This window comes from Bubalus bubalis, chromosome 20 (assembly GCF_019923935.1).
Source record: "Bubalus bubalis isolate 160015118507 breed Murrah chromosome 20, NDDB_SH_1, whole genome shotgun sequence".
NCBI classification, from domain to species: Eukaryota; Metazoa; Chordata; class Mammalia; order Artiodactyla; family Bovidae; genus Bubalus; species Bubalus bubalis.
The window spans coordinates 35,329,124-35,354,068 of record NC_059176.1 but is presented as its reverse complement, the minus strand read 5'-3'; the positions used below and the strand labels follow the sequence as shown (position 1 = coordinate 35,354,068).

The following is a 24,945-nucleotide window of genomic DNA, read 5'->3' as shown; positions in this document are numbered from 1 at the left end:
TCCTTCTCAGTGCTAAAGTTGTTCTGAACCATGTACATACCATTCTGCTTCCTGAGATGCGTAGGAACCTCAATTTCCATAATTCAGTGGTATTTCCAAGGAGGTTTGGCTGACTGTGACTTGTATTAAACATTTTATAAATGAACAGCAATTTAAATAATGATGATATTAACATCTGCAGAGTGATTAAATGCAAAGTCCTACCTAGTTGGTTCTTAATTCACAGACTCCATTAATTACCTGAGAGCTTGGGTAAATTACCAAGTTCCCAAATTCTTTCTACAGTACACTGACTAATCAGAATTAATCACGTAGCTGCATCTCAATGTTGAACAGCCTCTAGGATCCCCCTCTGAGATGGGAGATTCTTCCAAACTGTTCAATTTCATTCATACTTGTGTGGTATTAGTGACTTATCAGATAAATCTTATTATAAATCCAGGTTATGATCCATTATAGCAACTTACCAAAAGGAACAGTTGTTAACTCATGCTGGACACTGAGGCAGTGTGAACATCAGCCAGCTGCAGAAACCGCTACAATTCACTGAATGGTTAGGTACTGTGTGCATGTACAAGAACTATATTTTTACCCTACTTTACAATTAAGTGCTAAGGAAGGGCAGATAGCTTGCTCAAGATCACCTAGATCTTGACCTCAAAGCTCATTTGTAAAAATCATTTTTAAAAATAAAAACTGTATATATTGTACATATAAATATATGTACAATATGTACTGTTGTACATATTTAAGGTATACAAGGTGATGATTTGACGTACATACACACAGTGAAATGATAACTGCAGTGAAGTTAATTAATATAGACATCTCCTCACATAGGTACCGTTTTTTCCTTTTTTATTTTTGTTGCGGTGAGAACACCTGAAATCACTCTTCCAGCAAACTTCCAGTATTCATCTAAGGCCTCATATTATGCATTAGATCTCTAGACTTATTCGTCCTACATAACTTCAACTTTGTACCTTTGGACCAACACCTTCCACGTTCCCCCACCTCCCTGCCTGTGGGAACAAGACACAGAAAGGAAAAAACCTACATGATCTCACTCGTATATGGACTCTAAAAAAGTTGAATACATAGAAGCTGAGGGTTGACCTCAAAGCTCTGAAAACACAGTGTGCAGTGAGTGACTTTATGAAATGCTGATCTGGTTCCTTTATTGCAGAACTTTGGAAAACTTTTAATATGCTAATGTAAATTGTTAATCAAAAGGAGGTAGTGGTGGCAGCAGGAAAGATCTGCTAGCAGAATTCCCCAGCATATTTACTTACAGGTTCCTTTTGCATTGTTTGGTTTAGTAGGGTGGATTTCTACAGAATCTGTTTTGGGAAATGCTGCAACAAAGTATACAGATTCCTAAGTTAAAGGAGGAAAAAATAAATAAATCCAGGCTGTCTTCATCAATTTAGCAATAGTTGTACAAGTCATATAATTACATTGAAAAGGCTTGGTTTATAGAGGCAGCAGAACAGATATAGCATGCTGAGTGGCAGTTCCAGAATTATCTTTTGTCTTAAGTTGGTGGCTAATTTCAGGGACCATGAAACTTGTTTGTTTCCTGCAGCTGGATGACAAAGAAAAATGGACTCAGCACTCAGGAATACTTTGTAAACCCATAAACTCAAAAGTCTACTTGAAGGAGACCTTGGAGTTCTCTACTGCTGGCACTACCAAGGGGAGAAGAATGGACCATTCTATCAGCAATTCTCTTCCGCTGGCAATGTTAAAGTAGTTTTGTGGAACCTCAGCTTGTTCCCAGGTCACAGGCATGCACTAAATGACTCAGGAGAAAGCCCAATGGTCCCTCCCTGTCCTATAAAAGATATGAGTTCATACCCTCCTTTCAATTCACTGTCCCAATATTTTCAACAGCAAGAGTTAAACATTAAGGATTTTATTCATGTCCTTTAAACACTTAAAACTCAGGATATGTAAAGAAATTCACCAGTCCTTCAGCATTTGTTTAAACTTGGTCCTTAAGAACATGTTCTTCCAAGAGTTACAGGGCATCATAAGAATGATATCAAGGACATTGCTTTTGGTTCTCTCTTCTTCTCAGAAGGGTGGGTGAAATGCACCTTCAAAGAGGGAACTCTTATTCTGAAGTTAACCACCTAAAATGGCTCTAAATTTGGTAAAACTGATTTTGTTCTCTGTCTTTGGTATGTATGGCAATAAACCAAGTATGATCCACAGCTCTCAGCTTTTATTACAATTGGAAGTGAGTACCTTTTACTTTAAAAACCATAATTTCAGGTCCTGATACAGGACTAGAAAAGGTCAGTTTTCATTCCAATCCCAAAGAAAGGCAATGCCAAAGAATGCTCAAACTACCGCACAATTGTACTCATCTTACACGCTAGTAAAGTAATGCTCAAAATTCTCCAAGCCAGGCTTCAGCAATACGTGGACCATGAACTTCCAGATGTTCAAGCTGGTTTTAGAAAAGGCAGAGGAACCAGAGATCAAATTGCCAACATCTGCTGGATCATGGAAAAAGCGAGAGAGTTCAAAAAAAAAAAAAATCCATTTCTGTTTTATTGACTATGCCAAAGCCTTTGACTGTGTGGATCACAACAAACTATGGAAAATTCTGAAAGAGATGGGAATACCAGACCACCTGACCTGCCTCATGAGAAACTTATATGCAGGTCAGGAAGCAACAGTTAGAACTGGACATGAAACAACAGACTGGTTCAAAATAAGAAAAGGAGTACCTCAAGACTGTATATTGTCACCCTGCTTATTTAACTTATATACAGAGTACATCATGAGAAACACTGGGCTGGAGGAAGCACAAGCTGGAATCAAGATTGCCGGGAGAAATATCAATAACCTCAGATATGCAGATGACACCACCATTATGGCAGAAAGTGAAGAAGAACTAAAGAGCCTCTTGATGAAAGTGAAAGAAGAGAATGAAACAGTTGGCTTCAAGCTCAACATTCAGAAAACGAAGATCATGGCATCCGGTCCCATCACTTCATGGGAAATAGATGGGGAAACAGTGGAAAGAGTGGCTGACTTTATTTTTCTGGGTTCCAAAATCACTGCAGATGGTGATTGCAGCCATGAAATTAAAAGACGCTTGCTCCTTGGAAGGAAAGTTATGACCAACCTAGACAGCATATTAAAAAGCAGAGACATTACTTTGTCAGCAAAGGTCCATCTAGTCAAGGCTATGGTTTTTCCAGTGGTCATGAATGAATGTGAGAGTTGGACTATAAAGAAAGCTGAGCACCGAAGAATTGATGCTTTTGAACTGTGGTGTTGGGAAGACTCTTGAGAGTCCCTTGGACTGCAAGGAGATCCAACCAGTCCATCCTAAAGGAGATTAGTCCTGGGTGTTCATTGGAAGGACTGATGTTCATCGAAGGACTGAAACTCCAATACTTTGGCCACCTGATGTGAAGAGCTGACTCATTTGAAAAGACCCTGATGCTGGGAAAGATTGAGGGCAGGAGGAGAAGGGGACGACAGGGGATGAGATGGTTGGATGGCTTCACCGACTCGATGAACATGGGTCTGGGTGAACTCTGGGAGCTGGTGATGGACAGTGGGGCCTGGCGTGCTGCGGTTCATGGGGTCACAAAGAATCAGACATGACTGAGTGACTGAACTGAACTGATAGATACAGTTTGAAAACCCTCTACAATGTTGCTGGCCAAAACAAATTCTGCTCAACATGGGCAGTCTGGTGCTTGCTAGCTGTGTGGCCTGAATAAATACCTCACCTTCTCTTTCCTCACCTGCCACGGGGGCTGGTCTAGCACCTACCTCAAAAGATGGTTGTGAAGAATAAATGAGGTTGTACAGGTGGGACAGTTAGAACAGTATTGGGCACATAGTTGACACTCAACTTTAGCCATTACTAAAGAAGGAAACCGGTCATTTGGCAGTAAAGAGTCTTTCCACTGAGCTTTCGATTTCAGCTCATCTTTCCTTCTCTACCCTCACTCACCATGAACATGGCTGAAGGAAGAGTCTACTCCCACTGTGACCTCTCCAGGACTAATCTCCTTTAGGATGGACTGGTTGGATCTCCTTGCAGTCCAAGGGACTCTCAAGAGTCTTCCCAACACCACAGTTCAAAAGCATCCATTCTTCAGCTCTCAGCTTTCTTTATAGTCCAACTCGCAATATACTTTGCATTTTTAGTCAAGTGGCCTTCCCCTCACACTGACTCTCCTAACACCATCTCTTAAATTCACCAGTGACTTATCAAGTCGATTGCCTATTTTGTTTCCTCCACTTGGCCACAGGACCACAAATGGGCTGACTGAAAAACTGCTCTTTCCCTGGGCTTCTATAACACTGTTTCTTGATCTCTACCCTTCCCTCTACCATCATTTTGATTCTCCCTATAGGTTTCATTCCCTTTTTGGTTAGAGCTATAAAGTCAGAGAGGTCTGGGTTTGAGTCTGTCTCTGCCATGTATTAGCACTGTGACCTCAGGTCATTATTTAATCTCTATGAGCTAGAGGGATGGGATGGGGAGGGAGGAGGGAGGAGGGTTCAGGATAGGGAACACATGTATACCTGTGGCGGATTCATTTTGATATTTGGCAAAACTAATACAATTTTGTAAAGTGTAAAAATAAAATTAAAAAAATAAAACTTTAATTTAATTAAAAAAATAAAAATAAAAACAGTATACCTCTTTTTCATAGAGCCTGCCTTGAGAATTAAATAAAATATATACTTATGGTACTGGTAGTACAGTATGAAATTAACATACATTGCAGTATTAGAAATATCTGTTTCATTCAGCAGATTTATTGTAGAATAAACATGGGCCAGACACAATCTGTACTTGTCTGCTTTTCAAAACTTAGCTTAATATTAGTGGCTAATTAGTCCATTCTTCCCCTCTTCACTCTCCATCTGACATTCTCCTCCTCCTGAATTCACTGTTAATAGCCCTTCTAGCATCCTACACTCAGTTCACCTTTAACTCTAACTCTCCATAATACTCTGCATTGAAGTTTCTATGCCATCCAGAGCACTTATCTCAGCAAGGGCTCTTCCCCCAGCTCTCTACTCTATTTCTAGTCCCCATCAGTTCATACTAGACCAGCCCAGGGGCCTGGGTGGTTTTCCTGCCACTGGTCTCTCAGCTCTCTAACACAGCATGCTCCTCTTTCCATACCGCTAACCTGGTTATGCTCCTTTCATATCTCAGTCCTTTGTTGGCACACTCATAATACAACACAATCAACTAAAGTGTTTCTTCCTTATCTATTGCCACACGACTTATCTGCCATCCCCAACAGACTCCAGTCTCTACTGACTGCCTAATTTTTCTTCACAAATTTTAGAAAAATCATTAAAATTTCATCAGTCTCTTACTACAGGTAGAGTACATAATAAAAAATTTTGAAAAAAATCGATGTGAATAACAAAGGAACACTGTCCAGCTCTGTCCCTAAGGGTGTCCAAACATCGGCAGTAGCACTTTTTTTTTCCCCAACACTGATACTTAATGCAAGCTGAGTATTTAGATTTTGGTGGCTAGAGCTCTTTTCTGCTAGAAGAAAGCAAAGTCCTTTGGAAAGTAGTGGATTCCATGCCTTGGGGCAAGGAAAACACAGACAGATCTGAAATATCTTATTGCCAGACAACAAGGATACCTTCAGTGATGGTAGGGTTAGTGCAAAAAGAAAGGAGAAGCCAGTTTAAAGCAGGTCCTACCAGACAAGTTGTGATATCAATTGTGATGTTAGAATATCAATAGCAATAAAAGTTATAAGAGGACTATAATTACAATACTTTTATATAACTTTGTGAAAGCCATAACTGGTTAATGCTGAGTTAATAGTAAATGTACAAAAGTGAAGTTGAAATCTGAAAAATGAATATAATTGGATATTATTTTATTGATTTTATTAGGTAAGGATTATTATAATACTTGTATATTTTACTTCTTCTATGTATTTATATATAAAAATATAATCTGTCTTTATCTGTGCCAGTAGCAGTAGGTAAATATAGGGAACTATGAGTCAGCCAAAAGAATTAGAAACTGTTCCAGAGAGGACTGATGGGTGTCAATGGTCAATGCATTCACCTCTTTGGAAATCTGGCTATCTGTTCAGAATAGATCACACGGGCTAGGGGCAGAGAGCGCTGGATAACTTGATAAATTATAATAAGATAGTAATGAGGCATCTGTATGTTTCTATTAATGCTCATACAGCAGATAAATGTATAATAATGACATGGTGGAGGATTATGTAATGCTGGCCAAGCAAAGGACATATGGATCTGGGAGAAAACCCGTCACTGACTAGATGGACTTTACAGTGCTTCTGATGTGAAACGTCAAGTTCAGTTATAAAAAGGGGGCCTGGTAAGATCTCCAGGGATTAAGCGTGAATCACTTTGAGAAAAGAAATCAGGATGTGCCCCCTCCAAAAACCAACTGTTTGGTAACCCAAGTCTTCTAGACTCAGGAAACAGGAAAATAAGCACTTCCGTTACATTTGAGAGATCTAATGAAGACACATATTAAACTCGTGGTGTTGCTGGTTCATAACTGGCTTAAGTAAAATATTTTTTTAAATATTGTTATTTGTGCATAGGTCTTATCTGTTTGAAGTATCTAAAGTATTCAAAATAATCAGACCCGTTAAATTCTGATAAACAATGTGTAAAAGCTTAAGAAAATCTGATTTTCCAAGCTTTGTTTAGTAGGAATATTTACTAAATTAAGCATGAAACAAAGTGAAAATAAAAGTATTTTCTTGCCATGCACAAAATTCCACCAGTCTTTAAAGAATATAATCAATATGTTAAATATACCATCTCTCTCTTGCCTCTGAGCCTTTGTACACTCTGGTCATTACTCAAACCGTGATGCCCTTTCTTTCTTTGACCGCCTGGTAATGTACACTCATCAGATGTCACCCCATCTTTTCCAAATTTCCCTGCCACTTTATTTATTGAAAAATGTTTTAGTCATCTTTTATTTGCCACAGGCACAGTAGTAGGCTGGGAACACAGTGCTAGGTAAAACAGACAAGCTCTCCCAACACACACCATGTCAGGTGAGGAGTTCATCTAAACAAGAGGCAAATTATGTACAGCTTAAAACAGTATATGTGTAGGTGTGTATATATTATGTACACACACACACACTCTTTAAAAATTTCCAGGCAGTTAATAAACAATGTGCTGTGATCATGAATTCAAGAGAAGGGCTACTGACTTAGAATCGGTGAGGAAGACCTGTTAGAAGGGCTAATGTTTAAGCTGTGATGTGATAATCCAGGACAAGTCCATGTGCAAAGACTGAAAGGGGGAAGGAGACATATGTGAGCCATGAACCAAAAGATTGGTGTGGCTATAAAAGGGGGAACATGGTTTGGGATGAACCTAGGGAGAGAAGCAGGAATGGATTATGTAGGGGCTTATTGATCCTATAATGAGACGGTTATTAAGTGCAACTAGTAGCCACTGAAGGATTTAAAATGGGAATAACCTGGACTAAGAACGTTTTAAAAATTCTAGCTCTAGCTATAGCCTGGGAACAGAAGCAAGAGAAAAAACAGAATGTACTGCGGTGACTCAAGTAAGAGAGAACGGTGGCCTGACCTAGAATGATGTCAGTGGAGATGAGAGCCATGGACAAATCTAAGACATATACTGAGGGACTGCACATGAGAAGTGACGGAAAAGGAGTAACAGGGAGTGAACCCCAGGTTTCTGACTTCAGCAAGCGGGTATATAGTTGTACAAGTTACAACACAGAAAAAGCTATTGGAAAGGCAAATTCCCTTGGAGGGTGAGCAGATATGAGAATCAAGTATTTCATTTCAGATAATGTTACGCTTAAGTTGTCTTTGAAATATTCAAGGGAAGTCAGTAAGCAAAAAGATATTCCTATGTGAAGCTCTGCAGAGGAGTCTGAGATGGAGATAAACTTTTTGAGTCAGGAGCATAGAAAGAGAATGGGAATGGGTAAACTTACTTAGAAAGCAACACTAGAGAGAGAAGGGAAGGGGTCCCCAAATCATACCTTTAACAATTTTAATATTTAGAGTAAGGTGAAGATAAAAGTGCCTATAAAGCACACAGAGAAGAAATAGCCTGAGAACCAGGAGAAAAACTGAAGTGAATTTGGCACAGTGGAATCTAAGCCAGGACAGCACATCAAAAAGGCACTACACTAGTACCAAGGTAATTCAGTGGGGGAAGGACAGTCTTCAATTAGATGTACTGGGGCAACTGGATATCTACATGCAAAAGAATGATGCCGGACCTTACCTCACGCCATATACAAATTTAACTCAAAATGGATCAAAGACCTCAACACAAGAGCTAAACTGTGAAACACAGAGAAAGCCCAGGCACAAACCTTCCTCACCTTAGATTAGGCAATGGTTTCTTAGATATGGCACTAAAGGCATAAGCCACAGAAGAATAAACTGGATTTCATAGAATTAATGATTGTGCTCCCTCTTCCCAGCTTTCCTGGCATTTTATTCATGTTTCTGTTACTATATTTAACACATTATAAGGGATCAGTTTAAGTGTCTGTTTAGCCAGTTAGACTGCACATGTCGTACATTTCTTGACTTTCTCCTCTTTGCATATTTGGTGACAAGGAGAGTTGCAGACCTATACACCCCATGCATTGTATGGCTGGTACTACCATATGCAAATAAACACATTTTACAAATATGAAATAAGGATACAAAGCGTGGAAAATATAGAGAAACCTCACCAAGGAGAAAGAACATATCAAGGCTAAGATACCACCAGGGGTATCTTATATGGCCAATTTATGCAGTCCAAAGGACTGAAGGACTGTGAAGAAAACTTCCAATTACTAAAAGCTCTTCCATCTGACAGTCAGTCCTTAAGCTGGCAGTGTGACGAGAATCAAACAATGCACCATGGGAAACCTCTTATCTTGAGCAGGAGAAATAAGACAGATGAACTTCCACAGACAAAGATAACCTTGCTGCTAAATTTCAGGTGAAATATGCTGAACATAACAAAAATCTTCTATTACCGTCACAGGGGTTACTTTAGTACTGAATTAGGTCATTATTGCTGTAGTTAAATCCTATTCTTTAGGAGATAAGAGAATCGAGTCAGCCTGCGGCCTTGACCTATTTCCTTTTATGTTACTGGCATCTGAAAATTTCAAAGTTTGGGTCTATTATGCTTCGGACATGGTCATAGAGGGCAACAGAATTCAGCAGACAGTTCACTGAACTTCAGCTTCTCTTTCTGACTCTGCCCTGTACTGGCACCCTTATGAACTTGAGAGTCATTTAATTTCTTGCTTTAATATAGTGAATGCAAAACCAGAATCCCACTTCACAGACAAATCGGAAACATGGCAGTGAGTGGGCATATGACATATGCTGACATATGTCAAGTACAATTTTTGTCCAGGCTGACAGTTGTACCATCTCTCTGGTATCATACTTAATTTTGAAACCGATAAAAATTCCAGTGGGTTTCATGACTATTCAGTTATTCTAGAGTCTTAATGTATCTTGTTTGATTACTATTGAATTCCTGTGACACATTTTACTTCCTAAGAAGAAGGCTCTGAAAACTGCTGCCAACTGGTCATTAAAATCCACTGCAATTATCATCGGCTGAATCAAATTACTCCCAATTTCATAGAGGAGTTAATATACACTGTATCATTTTAAACACAAATATTTGCAATCCATATTAACAAGATACAAACTGAAAGAAAGCTCAACCAAGTGCAAGACCTGGATATACCCATTAGGAAAGTTACCAATGCAACCCATTTCTATTTGTACTCTTATTAGGGACCAAGACTTCCTAAGTGCCTGCTACATGCCAGATTTGTGCTAAATGTTTTATACCCATTACTCTATAAACTTTAGTGGCTACCTTTTAAGATAGATACTCTTATCCCCCTCTTGAAACTGTTGAAACACAGAAATTCACCTAAGATTATACTGCCAGAATCTTGATTCAAAATCAAGTCTGGGTGACTCTTAATATTACTGTTTTTTGCTATCAGAGGAGTTTCCAAAGTTTCTTATGGGTACACCTTGTGAGGTGAAATCATTTCTTCCTTTTTTAATTTACTCTTTAATCCTAGTTTTACTTAAAAAAATTTTTATTGGAGTACAGTTGACTTACAATGTTATGTTAACTTTCTGCTGTATAGCAAAGTGAATCAATCATTCATATACATATATCCACCTTTTTTAAGATTCTTTTTCCATACCAGTCATTACAGAGTATTGAGAAGAGTTCCCTGTGCTATACAGTAGGTCCTTAGTAGTTATCTATTTTATATACAGTAGTGTGTATATGTCAGTCTCAATCTCCCAATTTATCCCTCCTCCTTGTCTCTCCCTGGTAACCATAGATTGTTTTCTGCCTCTGTGACTCTATTTGTTTTGTAAATATGTTCATTTTGTACCATTTTTTTTATTCCATATATAAGCGATATCCTATGATATTTGTGCTTCTTTGTATGACTTACTTTACTCAGTGTGGCAATCTGGATCCATCCATGTTGCTGCAAATGGCATTATTTCATTCTTTCTAATATTCCATTAGTAATATTCTATTGTATATATGTACCAAATCTTAAAAGTACCAAGAGAAGATTTCATTTGTCCCAGCCCCATGATGTGCACTAATACTTAGGATATGAACATGACATTCACATGCTGTTTTCCTTTTTTTATCATCTTGGTAACCTAAGCCACAATTTTTCCTCCTGGAATTCAGTTCTGATCCCATTCTGTCTATGCTTCCCATAGCACCTTTAGCATTTCTATGATGAAGTATTTATTATAATGCACCCAAACTGTTAGTCTACTTATTTGTACCTATTATTTATCACAAGGGAAGCCCCCCCTTTTTTTTTTAGCATTTCCGGGTATGATGTCTATCATTTATTAGGTGTCCAAGAGATGCTTGTTGAATGGATAGTGAACTGAAAATGTTTTCGGTTTTACAAAGCTGTGATGAGGTTATTACTTATGCCCCAATCCTTATTTTCGTTGGTATGGATTGTGCTATTCTAAGCAGCACACAGAAAGGATCAACTCCTGGACATACTGAAATAAAATTCTAGTTTTACAGCACTTTTCTAAATGGTTTGGGATTTCTTTTCATTCTGTCAAAGATACAATAATGTACGAAATACAAGCTCAGGATATTTGATTGATATGGAAAATGTTACTTTCAAAAGAAACAGCACTATTTCCAAAATTGTGTTATGGTCCTGGTGGGGAAAAGATGACACACAAAGTGAGTGAAAACCAAAACAGATTTCGCTTCTTCCTGTGTTTACTCTATTTAGAATATGAAGGAAGGCATGTTTTTCACACCTCCTGTTTAAATACCACACTTTTAGAAAGGATTAGGCCTTGAAAACTCAATTTAGAAGAATAAACTTTTCGTATATTTCATCCCTTGCCAACAAACAGGTTAAACTGTTAACAGAATCACATCTAAAAGATAAAAATTTCTATCAATTTAAAAATATTTTGTATTGCACTCACTGGGTTTTCCCAGTATCATTATAACCCAACTTGCAAACTTTGTTGGGTGAAGGGTCTTTATATCTTGAGGAATGAATAATCTATATACTTTTAAGGTATATGACTGTTACATATCATATGAATAATGCAGAGGCTAATGCTCCTTGACATTTCCAAGGCAGAGAGACCACACAGTGCTGAAAAATAATGATGATCTGGTTGGGGTGATAATAATGAAAGGAAGTAAGAGGACTAGTGATGAGACTATTGCAAATATTTCAGGAAAAGATGACAAGGACCTGAGCTATTATGGTAAAGATGGAAATGAAAAAGCCGAGTTTCAAGAGACACAGAAGGAGCACCCATGGTAATGGAGAATGGCTTGCTAAAGATGACTTGTTTACAGACAATGTATCATGGGTCTCTAAAGGGAAAAAGCTGAACCTTTGGGTTGGTAACTTAATATATAACATCAGTTCAAGCCACCTGACTGGACATTATGAACCTCACAAAGAGCTTCTTCATGATATACACAAAGGGTTTGGTAGAAATAATGATAGATGTTGACAAAATTGTGTTTCATTTTCCTTCTTCCTGGATACAGAGAAAGTATTTATTTTCTGGCCTTTCTTACAGTTAGACTGGCAACAGGGCCAGTAGGTGGTAAGCAGAAGCAATGAGTGCCTCTTCTGGGCTGAGGTTGAGAGAGGTCCAGGTGGCTTAGGGGCTCTCTTTTCCCTCATGGAATTTGATTCTGAAAGGCACTTCTTGAGACAATGGATCAACAAGATGCAAGCACACTGGATCTTTAATCACTTAGAAGCTGCCCTCAAGCTGAGTTAAATTCACAGAACTGCGAGAGTGGGAAATAATGTCTTATTAATGAAGCCACTGCGATTTTATCGTATGTTTGTTATCGCAGCATAACCGAGTGTTGTTTGGACCAATAAAAGGAATGCTACTCACATTTTTAACACATTTTGAGGAGAGTAGCCAGGTTTAGAAGAACCTCCTTTAAAATGTTTTATTTAACTAAATTAAGGGTTCTCTCCTTGGATTGTAGATGGCCATCTTCTTGCTGTCCTCAGTGCAGAGAGAAGGCACAATCCCTTCTAAGGAGGGCACTTATCTCATGAGGGCTTCACTCTCATGACCTAATATCTCCCAATGGCCCCACCTCTTCATACCTTCTCACTGCAGGTTGGAGTTTTAACATCTGAACAAACATGCAGCCTATAATATGATCTAATTAAAAAAACACTGAATTTTATTTTAGAAAGTTCTTTTTTACTTCTATACTGTAAGAACAGGAAGTAGAGCTTCCCAGGTAGCGCTAGTGGTAAAGAACCCTCCTGTCAATGCAGGAGATGCAAGAGATGCAGGTTCAATCCCTGGTATGGGAAGATCCCCTGGAGGAGGAAATGGCAACCCACTCCAGTATTCTTGGCAGTGAATCCTATGGACAGAGGAGTCAGGCAGGCTACAGTCCATGGGGTGGCAAGGAGTTGGACACGACTGAAGCAACTAAGCAACCTAATTTTATGGTTTAAAATATAGAAAAGGACTTTATAGATTAATACTAATAAAAGTATTATTAAAGTCTCATTTCTGCCTTGAATCTGTAGCTGTAGCTATTCTTAGTAACATCATTTAAAATTTACTTTTCTCTTATGCAGTGTAGATTCAAATACCATTTTCTACTTGCTCTCTTATAAAAAATGTATCCATGGGTAACCTTAAAGAAAAAATGGCAGCGAGGTAAGAAATATTGTACTGTACAAGTGAGACCATATATTGCAGTCACCGTGACCATTAGGAGGACTGGAAACAGCAGCAGAGAGTGGGGTGCTAGCTGTCACTCCAGTCTTCACTGCCACTCAAGCAAGCCAGGGACAATTACCCTTGCTCACCTTTTAGTGATGACACCTTGAATGTATGTTTGAAATCATATGCAAATTATGAATAATCTTTACTATGATTATTGGCAACATACAAAATGGTACCACTCGATTCAGTACAAAAAGAGACTTTGTGAGTGTAAAATATTTATTTTGCATTCAAGACCTGGTCAAAATACTAAAGACAAATAGCATTTGAAAACTCATAACTCTGAAGTGAAAATCAACAACCAGTCAAGAGGGTATCTATCAATCCAAAGACTAGAATTTCCTTACGTTAGTTCTGTCTATAGGGAGAAACTGGGTGGAAGTGTGTATGGATCAAGGTCAACAAATGAAAAAGGAAGATGAATAGAAAAGATATCTTCTTCTTGATTCTTTAAATCTTCAGAAAAAAATTTAGCTTCAAGTAAAATCTTACATGAGTCTAATTAAGAACTTTTACTGCGGGATGAAGCTATAATTAAAGTTTTCCCTTATATGGCTTACTAACTTGCAGCTGCAAGCAGAATGTTTTAACATATCATCATATTGGCATTAGTTTGACAAAATGCAGTAATCATTGCCTTTTGTGAACTAGAAGACATCAAGAACATGAATATTTTAATTCATGTTAGTCGATACAGAATAATTATTAGAAGTTACAGGGAATCTTTGGCATTGCAATTTTTTTTCTATTCTTTTTTTTTTTTTAGGTAATTGAATGCTTTGCTCATTTTGAATAAATGTAACTTGACACAAATGATCTAAAACAAAGAGTTGAAACAGCAGGGAAGATGGAAGAAAATAGGACAAATTCCTAGGCTCTGTAGAACACAGGAAAATTTTGCATCCTTAAAGGAGTCTGAGAACTATGCAGGCAGTTATTTCCATGGAAATATTTAAATGCATACATTTGTTAAGAAGCTAGACTACTATCTTTCTTAGCTTAAGTTCAGAAATAGAAGCAGATCCATCATTAGTTATCTGATAATTTATTGCCAACTAACTGTACCCTCTAGTCATATGAGAAGGAAATGGCAACCCACTCCAGTGTTCTTGCCTGGAGAATCCCAGGGACGGGGGAGCCTCGTGGGCTGACGTCTATGGGGTCGCACAGAGTTGGACACGACTGAAGTGACTTAGCAGTAGTAGCAGTCACGTGAGAACTGGACCATCAAGAAGGCTGAGTGCCAAAGAATTTATGCTTTTGAATTGTGTGCTGGAGAAGAGTCTTGAGAGTCCCTTGGACAGCAAGGAGATTAATCCAGTCAATCCTAAAGGAAATCAACCCTGAATATTCATTAGAAGGACTGATGCTGAAACTGAAGTGCCAGTACTTTGGCCACCTGATGGGAATAGCTGACTCATAGTAAAAAACGCTTATGCTGGGCAAGATTGAGGGCAGGAGGAGAAGAGGGCAGCAAAGGATGAGATGGTTAGATAGCATCACCCACTCAATGGACATGAATCTGAGCAAACTCCGGGAGACAGTGAAGGACAAGGAAGCCTGGTGTGCTGCAGTCCACGGGGTCACAAAGAGTTGGACACAACTGAATGACTGAACAACTGTACCCTCAAATTGGCACAATCACATGTTAAGTTCTTTAACACACACATTTTAGTCCAAAGCAAGAAAAAGGCATCAAAATGTTCTGCGGCTTTGGGAGTGGTGGGCAGGAGAAACAGGGTGAGCAGGTTGGAATTGTCAGTCCCCTACCTTTGCTGAGGAGAAGGCAATGGCACCCCACTCCAGTACTCTTGCCTGGAGAATCCCAGGGACGGGGGAGCCTGGTTGGCTGCCGTCTATGGGGTTGCACAGAGTCGGACACGACTGAAGCGACTTAGCAGCAGCAGCAGCAGTAGCAACCTTTGCTGAATCCAAGTAGACCACCTGCCAGCACAGGCACCCAGAGATCTGCCACACAGGGGTTTGGGCTCATTTCCGGGAGGGCTAGAGCAGAATGTGTTGGCAAAATTGAATAGAAAGGCAACAGGTGAGAAGGAAACATAACACAATACTAGTTATTGCTCAAAGAGGTCTAGGCTAGTCCACTGACCTGATGTGCCTCTTTATCTTGGACTTTCCCACCTGAGTGAGGTGTGCCAGAAAGACAAGGTCATCTCCAGGAAGCATAAGTGCCAGCGAGGGGATGGTGAGATGAGGGTGACTGGAAATAGGAACTAGAAAGGAAGAACCACAGCTAAGGAATTCTTGGAGGTTGGCAACCAAAAGAATCTTTTCCTTCTTGTTCAATTCTGATCGAGGATCTGGAATCAGTTTTCCAACTGAGAGATTTGCTGGCTTTTAAATGAGCAACAGACATATTTGTTGTGGTGTGTAGCCATGGAAATGGACAGGATGTCTGCAAGATCGGTGACTGGTTGCATCCAGACGCCTCCTTACCACCCAGGAGGCACATCCACCCAAGGAGCCCCAGCGGGCCTGGAAGGAGAATCATAATGTCCAAAGCTGACATCTCCCTCTTTTGCCATCACTCTCTGACAAATGGTGACCAGGAGCTTCCTTACTCAGGGGAGGGTCAGTGTGCGCTTTATGCTAGAATTGTCTATAATCTCCATGCCTCTCTCTCAGCAGCTGATATCACACACCATCCCTGGGAAGACTTGAGAAGAGTATTGAATGCTGCTGGAAGTACAGTGCTTCTAAGTCACCTAGTGCAAAACTCCTGGTTGACCTCAACTCATTAAACGCTGAATTTGGCTGACTAAACCTCTATCCATGATAAGCTTTTATCTTTATTTCTGTTCATTTTTTAAAAAAGTGAAGATGCAGGGAAGACACACTCGTACCATAGATTTTTAGAAATTAAAGTTACTAACACACACATACACACAATGCTCTCCCTTATTTAGTTCTGACTTCCTACCCCTATAAACACTCCCAACAGATTTAAATAGTGATGTTTTCGATAAGCGGAGATTAAAAATTCAATCAGTGTGAAGAAAATGAAACAAAATACAAAGGAAAGAAAAAGACAGCCCAGATCATCTAAATCCATCAGTGAACTCCCTCCTCAACTGGGAACCCAGGCAAGCAACCCCACAGGGACTTGAGTTCTGTGATTATGAGTGAAAGTTGCATTGTCTGTTCCTTTCTGCCCTCCTTCTGTTCTGTCCTCTAATTTTAGACATACTGGCCTTGACAGCATCCCGTAACAAAAAGATCAGTAGCAAGCTCTCAGGTCCCAAATCTGATGTTTCTCTTGCTAAGAGAAAGAAGTGGGATGCTCTACCATCTTTTTGAGGGTTGACAGCTTTTATGTAATCACCAAAACCATTTTGATGGACTGAGGCCATATCACTACCAACTTTCTTCTAATTACATTACTCTTTATATTTTCAAAGTACACTAAAGCCTATGATCAAATGCATCCCCAAATGCTGCTTTTGACTTGCTAAAAATTTACTGAAAACTACTACTCTAGGGCAGAAGTCTGCAAACTTTTTCTGTAAAGAGCCAGATACTAAATATTTTAGGCTTTGAAAACCATACTGTTCTGGCTTAAGTACTCAAACTCTGTTGTAGTGTGAAAGTCAAAAGCAAATATGTACATTAAGGGGTGTGGTTGTATTTCAATAAAACTTGATTCACAAAAACAGCCCTGGATCCAGCCTGAGGCCTGTAGTTTGCAGATCTCTACTCTAGGGTCATAACTAATAAGTTAGTCAACTGGGTGGTACCAGCACACAACCAACTTATTCAACTCGAGGCGTTTGATCTACCTTCAAAAAATAACTAACCATAGGCAAAAGAGAATTTTGGTTATGATCTAAATAAACCAAAATTTGGAATACATGATCTAGCAATAGGGAATTATATCCTGCCCCCACCCCCAAAATTCAGTGAATTCTAATGTTTGAAGAATCCTATTAAGGAAGTGACTATTCCTAAAAACCTAAGAAGTATGGTAACCATATCTATGGTATAATTGATAATTCTTGAAAAATACTACTAACAGTTAATGTGTAACAAACTACTCTGTCCCAGACACTATACAAAATGCCCTATAAGAATTAACTCAATCCTCACAACACTACTACTATTATTATTCCCATTTTACAGAAAACTGAGGGCCAGATAAATCATTTGGCCAAGATCAAAAGGCTAGTAGATGAATCAAGTAGGAGTCAAACTCAGGCATTCAGCCCTTTCCCTGAATCTGTGATCTTAATCACTACTCTTCAGAGAGCAAGAGGGAAAGGAAGGCAAGTCAATGGTTAGCCCTGGGAATTCTACCTCATAGAGAGATTCTTGGACCTCTCTGTGGATCAGCAAATATTTACTGACTTTTAACCATATGTTGGATGGCATGCCTAGTGTTAGGCGTAATACATATATTATGTATCAATATATGTATCAATACATAATACATTAATAATACATATATTATTATTAATTACATAATTATGTATTAATATATAATACAATAATAATACATATATTATTTAATTCTCCTCACAGTGCTATATGGGAAGAACTATTACCCTATTTTAACACTAAAACCGTGTCTTAGGGAGGTTATGAATTGTCCAAGGACTAACCTAGTTAGTGATGAAGCTGCTTATGCTCGCTCTGTGGGGATGACTGTTTTAAAATAAGATGGTCACTTTCTGAACAACTATTTGCAGGAGGTCCATGTTACCGAAGAGGACCATGTTCCAGACTAGCAGGTGGGAGCTGTTCTCATACACATGCAGGGTTGTGTATGTGATAGAGGCCTCTTGAGTCTTTATTTTCCCAAATGAGATCTGTACCACAGGGTTGCATAGAATTGTTTCCTTCCTCCTCCATCGACAGACTGATTCCTGAAAATATGGCTTTGACTGTGATTCTGCTCAGTCCTTCTTTCTGGCTTGTCCAGGCACTGTGCCAAGCTGAGTCCATCAAACTCCCAGAGCTTTCTTGGCATCTGCTCATTGTTCAAAAAGGGATTGTTAGCATACACATTGGACCATTTCATTCTCCTGGCTTTGTGCCTTGTCTGAAACCACAGCTATGACAGCTCTCTCTGGGGGTCTGCCTTGACCTTTCCTGTGTTTGTCAGCCCTTCCCCAAATATAGGGGTTTATAATTAGAGGCTGCTACTCATCTCATCTGAGACAGTCTGCATCCTACATTCTCCTAGCTGATTTTGGATAATATTCAAATGAAGAAAGGAAAATCTCTTTTCTTATTCTATCATTTAACAGATGCAACTATGACTTTTTTTCCTAGCAAAGTAATTCAGCAATTCTATCATTCTCAGAACAGACTTCAGCATGGATTAACTAGCCACTGAACATACAGCATATATACCTTATTAATTATGTCTAGAATTTTAGCTCCAGTTTTTAAAAAGAAAGTGTGAAAGTTGCACAGTCGTGTCCGACTCTTTGCGACCCCATGGACCATATAGTCCATGGAATTCTCCAGGCCAGAATACTGGAATGGGTAGCCTTTCCCTTCTCCAGGGAATCTTCCCAACTCAGGGATCAAACCCAGGTATCCCACACTGCAGGTGGATTCTTTACTAGCTGGGCCACAAGGGAAGCCCAAGAATACTGGAGTGGGTAGCCTATTCCTTCTCCAGCAGATCTTCCTGACCCAGGAATCAAACTGGTGTCTCCTGTATTGCAGGCAGATTCTTTACCAACTGAGCTATCAGGGAAGCCCAAATATCCAAAATAATTTAAAAATCATCATTAGACAATTAAGTTTGGTGATGTGTTTTTACTGTATTCATGATCACTACTCTTTTTCACATCCTATTCCTTCCCATTGGGTTCCCTTGGCTTTATGTTGAAGTACATCATTTAGTAGCTCTTTCAGCAAGTTTGGAGGAGGAAGTAAATAATCTTTTCCTGTCTGAAAATATCTTTTTTCCCCTCTCACTTCTAAATTATAGTCTAGCTGGGTATGGAATTCTAGAATTAATTCCTGGAAATTAATTTATTAACTTGTTGCACCTCTTGGTGCCAGTAACAGCCATCAGTTGTCCTTCCGCCGTAGGAAACTTTTGTTTTAGTATCTTTGAAGATGTCCCGTTTGTCTTCAGCGTTTACTCCATGATGTTTTTGTCCCGATATAGCTGCATTTAATTTTCAAGTGTGGCACTTGGTGTTATTCTCAATATGAGTCTTCAGTGCTGGAAAAGTTTTAGCCGTTATCTTTTGGCATACTGCTTTGCCACCATTCTGATACCCTCCTCTTCTGATACCCTTGTAGAAAATCCTACGAGATGAATGGTTAGAGCCTCCTCTAATTCCCATGAACACCTTCCCCTCTATAGTCTTCATTTCTCTGAACTGCATTATGGGTGAATTTCTCATTATTTTCCAAGTCATTAAGTCTTTAACTATAGATAATCTAGAATCTATTCTAACAAATGGGTGTATTTTTTTCATTTCCAGAATTTTTTCCTCTCCACTACCTCATCTTTTCATTGAGCTTTGTTTTTGCTTTGTAACATCTTGTTCCTTTTTCTAATTCCTTTATTTTTTGAGTATCACAAGCATACTTATTTTAAAGTCATTTTCAAATTAGTTTCATTTGGAGTAAATTCAACTCCCAATTTTTTTTTTTTTTGGAATTCTCATGTATTTTTTTTAGAAGTTGGTTAGTGCATTCTTCTCGAGTGGGAAATGTTAATTTCTTCTTCCTTCTCCTCACTGCCGTGGTCCTTTCTCTCCTACATGTAGCTTTATTGTTTCTAGTATTGGCCCCTAAGACAACCAGGACTTAAAGTGGTGATCTGAGGCTCCTGTCCTGGGTGCTACTATAGCCAGTGCTAAGCCAGTGGGCAGCTGGCACCAGGTCATGGGTGGGAGAGGCTTTTTGCTTTCTGTTGCCTCCCCAGGAATGTAGAATCTTATAAGCATCTTCCTAGGGCAGGGGATCATGGCTTGTTTGTAGATTCCTTGCTTGGGCAGAGAGGCTTTGATTCCAAACAGCAAATGTGGCTGTGGTTTTTTGCTTTCCATGGGGGTAATTTTAGTCGCTATTACAACATGGAATTCAAACTACCTCTTTCCAGACCTGTAGGCCAGCAGGCAAGCAGCTTCATTCCTACTGTTTTGTGACTCTGTTTCTGGTTTATGCATACTTAGCTTTTTTTCTGAAAGTGATTATTTCTTTTTAATTTCCTCTATTTTGCAGGTAGTGGTGCTGAAGGAGTCTCAAAATGTGAATTCACATTAAACTGTGCCAATATTCAATTTTTTAAATATTCATTTTTAGCAGTATAAAAATCCAAAAACTACAGCGTTCAGCAGTGATAATACTTATTTTTCCATTTGTTCTCACTGGTAAACAAAGAAAAAGCTGGTTATATCTTACTGATAGATTCTCTTATTTGCTTAGGCCTGGTTGGTTGAAAGTTCAGTTCAGTTGCTCAGTCATGTCTGACTCTTTGAGACCCCAAGGACTACAGCATGCCAGGCTTCCCTGTCCATCACCAACTCTAAGAGCCTACTCAAATTCATGTCCATCACATCGGTGATGCCATCCAACCATCTCATCTTCTGTTGTCTCCTTTTCCTCCTGCCTTCAATATTTCCCAGTGAGTCGGTTCTTCATATCAGGTGGCCAAAGTACTGGAGTTTCAGCTTCAGCTTCAGTCCTGCTAATGAATATTAAGGACTTATTTCCTTTAAGATTGACAGGTTGGATCTCCTTGCTGTCCAAGGGAGAAGAAGAGTCTTCTCCAACACCACAGTTCAGAAGCATCAATACTTTGGCACTCAACTTTCTTCACAGTCCAACTCTCACATCCATACATGACTACTGGAAAAACCATAGCTTTGATTAGACGGATCTTTGTTGGTAAAGTAGATAGCCCCAAATGATGAATTTCAATTTATATTGCTCAACAAGAAAAAACAGTTGAGAGTTGAGAAGCATAGCAAATCAGTGGTCCTGTTTATTTTTATCTGTATTAGAACTTTAAATTTATGTAGTTTTTTAACCTAATCTTAATCAGAAATAAATCCAGCTATTTGTGCTTATGTTTATTCAGCTTTTAAGAGATGAAGCTGAGAAGTATAATAGTCCAAAAGAGGAAGTCTTAATTTTGGAATTTTCCTAATCAACAGTGAAAACAGCTTTACCACATTTTCCCAAGTCTGTTATATCCCCAAAGAAGATACATACACAATCTATTTTCAAAGGCTGCCTTACCTAGGACTCTATCTTAGTTACCTATACACGTTGCTGGCCTATAAATGTTTATTACACAGAAGAGTTGTATATAAATGTACCATGCTTTATATAACATATTCTTGGCAATTTATGCATATCTTATAACTCAACAAATAAAGTTGCATTTTCCTTTTAAAGTATAATATAATCTCAAAGAGTATTCCTAGAGGAAAAGAAAATAGATATGAAAATAGACCAAAAGAAAGGACAGCATTAGAAGAGTGAACTTAGTAGAACATTTAACTAGAAAATTAATAGTGATAAAGAAATGAATCCCATAATTCAAATGCTATACTGAAAATACAACATTGACCAATGTCAAGAACTATACTAAGCTGATAAAATGAGGATAGAATCTCATTTTGTTGGAGGACCACTTAAAACCTTTACACAAAAACATGCGTTGAAAAGATCCTCTACTTTTCTATAATGGGGAAGAAGGAAAGATAGATTTTAGGAATAGACAAATCTTAACTTTCCTTAGAGAAAATCTGAGATACCAAGGGAAAATTTCATGCCAAGAGGGGTACAACAAAAGGATAGAAATGGTAAGGACCTAATAGAAGCAGAAGAAATTAAGAAGAGGTGGCAAGAATACACAGAACTGCACAAAAAAGGTCTTAATGACCTGGATAACCACAATGCTGTGCTCACTAGCCCAGAGCCAGACATCCTGGAGTGTGAAGTCAAGTGGGCCTTAGGAAGCATCACTATGAACAAAGCTAGTGGAGGTGATGGAATTCCAGCTATGCTATTTCAAATGCTAGAAGATGATGCTGTGAAAGTGCTGCACTCAATATGCCAGAAAATTTGGAAAGCTCAGCAGTGGCCATAGGACTGGCAAAGGTCAGTTTTCATTCCAATCCCAAAGAAAGGCAGTGCCAAAGAATGTTCAAACTACTGCACAATTGCTCTTATCTCACTTTTGTGAGTTTGCTAGTAAAGTAATGCTCAAAATTCTCCAAGCCAGGCTTCAACAGTACGTGAACTGTTAACTTCTAGATGTTCAAGCTAGATTTAGAAAAGGCAGGGGACCAGAGACCAAATTGCCAACATCTACTGGATCATACAAAAAGCAAGAGAAACCCAGAAAAATATCTACTTCTGCTTCATTGACTATGCTAAAGCCTTTTGTTGTGTGGATCACAACAAACTGTGGAAAGTTCTTAAAGAGATGGGAATACCAGACCACCTGATCTGCCTCTTGAGAAATCTGTATGCAGGTCAGGAAGCAACAGTTAGAACTGGATATGGAACAACAGACTGGTTCAAAAATGGGAAAAGAGTATGTCAAGGCTGTATATTGTCACCCTGCTTATTTAACTTGTATGCAGAGTATATCATGCAAAATGCTGGGCTGGATGAATTACAAGCTGGAATCAAGATTGCTGGGAGAAATATCAATAACTTCAGGTATGCATATGATACCACCCAAATAGCAGAAAGTGAAGAGGAACTAAAGAGCCTCTTGACAAAGGTGAAAGAGGAGAGTGAAAAAGCTGGCTTAAAACTCAGCATTCAAAAAATTAAGATCATGGCATCTTGTACCATAATTTCCTGGCAACTAGATGGGTAAACAATGGAAACAGTGACAGATTTTATTTTCTTGGGCTCCAAAATCACTGCAGATGGTGACTGTAGCCATGAAATTAAAAGATGCTTGCTCCTTGGAAGAAAAGCTATGACAAACCTAGACAGCATATTAAAAAGGAGAGACATCACTTTGCCAACAAAGATCCATATAGTTGAAGCTATGGTTTTTCCAGGAGTCATGTATAGGTGTGAGAGTTGGACCATAAAGAAAGTTGAGTGCTGAAGAATTGATGCTTTTGAACTGTGGTGCTGGAGAAGACTCTTGAAAATCCCTTGGACAGCAAGGAGATCAAATTACTCCTAGAGGAAATCAATGGCACCCCACTCCAGTACTCCTGCCTGGAGAATCCCGTGGACGGAGGAGCCCGGAAGGCTGCGGTCAATGGGGTCGCTAAGGATCGGACACGACTGAGCAACTTTACTTTCACTTTTCACTTTCATGCATTGGAAAAGGAAATGGCAACCCACTCCAGTGTTCTTGCCTGGAGAATCCCAGGGATGGGGGAGCCTGGTGGGCTGCTGTCTATGGGGTCACACAGAGTCAGACACGACTGAAGTGACTTAGCAGCAGCAGCAGCAGCAGCAGAGGAAATCAACCCTGAATATTCATTGGAATGACCGACACTGATGCTGAAGCTCCAATACTTTGGCCACCTGATGGGATGAGCCGATCAATACTGGAAAAGACCCTGATGCTGGGAAAGATTGAAAACAAGAGGACAAAGGCATAACAGAGATAAGATGGTTAGGTGGTATCACCGACTCAATGGACATGAGTTTGAGCCAACTCCAGGAGATGGTGGAGGACAGGGAAGCCTGGCGTGCTGTAGTCCATGGGGTTGCAAAGAGTTGGGTATGACTTAGTGAATGAACAATAGCAACAACTTCTCTTTATTATATACATAGCTTAAGGCATGGTAAGTAATGTTAAGAGACTCTGCTTCTTTATCTGTAAATGATAAAAATTATTACTTTTTAGGATTAACGTGAACTAAAAAATATTGTCTGGCATATAGTAGGAACTCAATATGGTGACTATCAGTGTTATCATCATTAACTAAGTTTTTTTCCTAAAAGAAAAATGCAAATATGAATACATATGACTTCATGTCTACTATATCTGATGTAAGGGATACTGAAAGCTACGCATACCTCCACTCCCTCCTCTGTGTCTGACTGGAATTCAGATTCTATATTAATAGAATAGAAAGGAAGGCAGGACAACAGCAGGAAGGTAGAATTTAAAGAAAGAATTCATTATAATGAATTAATATAGTTATAACAGCTACCACTACATTTCACAGAACTCCCTATTCACCATGCTAAATGCTTACAAATGACCTTATTTAAAAATCTTACAACAACCCTATGGAATAAGCATAATTATTCTGTTTAAGAACAGGAAGTCAAGCTTACAGTTTAAGTAACTCATCCACGGACAGTAAATGACAGATCACAAATTCAAACCCAGATCTGTGCAGTCTTTTCCTTTCCAGTGTGTAACATACCATGCTGGGAAGACAAAGTTTAAGAAACAACACTATGCTGAAGGAAAAAGACACCGTAACCAGTGCAGAAAACTGCTGAATTAATATGCTAATTGCACTTCAGGGGCTCATGTCAGATCACTTCTAAATGAACGTTGAATTAAAGAGAGAAATCCAACCAGTTAATGTGAACTTATCTGATGAGTATGTGTTAAATACACTTGACCTTGATATTTTATGTGAAAGCTGAAGAGGAATTGTCAGTCTCAAGA

General features: G+C 39.0%; 1 protein-coding gene and 1 long non-coding RNA gene across 11 annotated transcripts in view; one reads left to right on the top strand and one right to left on the bottom strand.

The window, feature by feature from the left end:
• Positions 1-1,725, top strand: part of LOC112580883 — a 95,999-nt gene extending 94,274 nt beyond the window's left edge. The window contains exon 4 of the long non-coding RNA XR_006547057.1: positions 1,586-1,725. This is a non-coding gene — a long non-coding RNA (uncharacterized LOC112580883). The remainder of the gene's footprint in view (positions 1-1,585) is intronic.
• The window catches only part of STXBP6 (syntaxin binding protein 6), a 266,854-nt gene that overhangs the window by 18,526 nt on the left and 223,383 nt on the right, over positions 1-24,945 (bottom strand). The gene's annotated exons all lie outside the window — the stretch shown is intronic.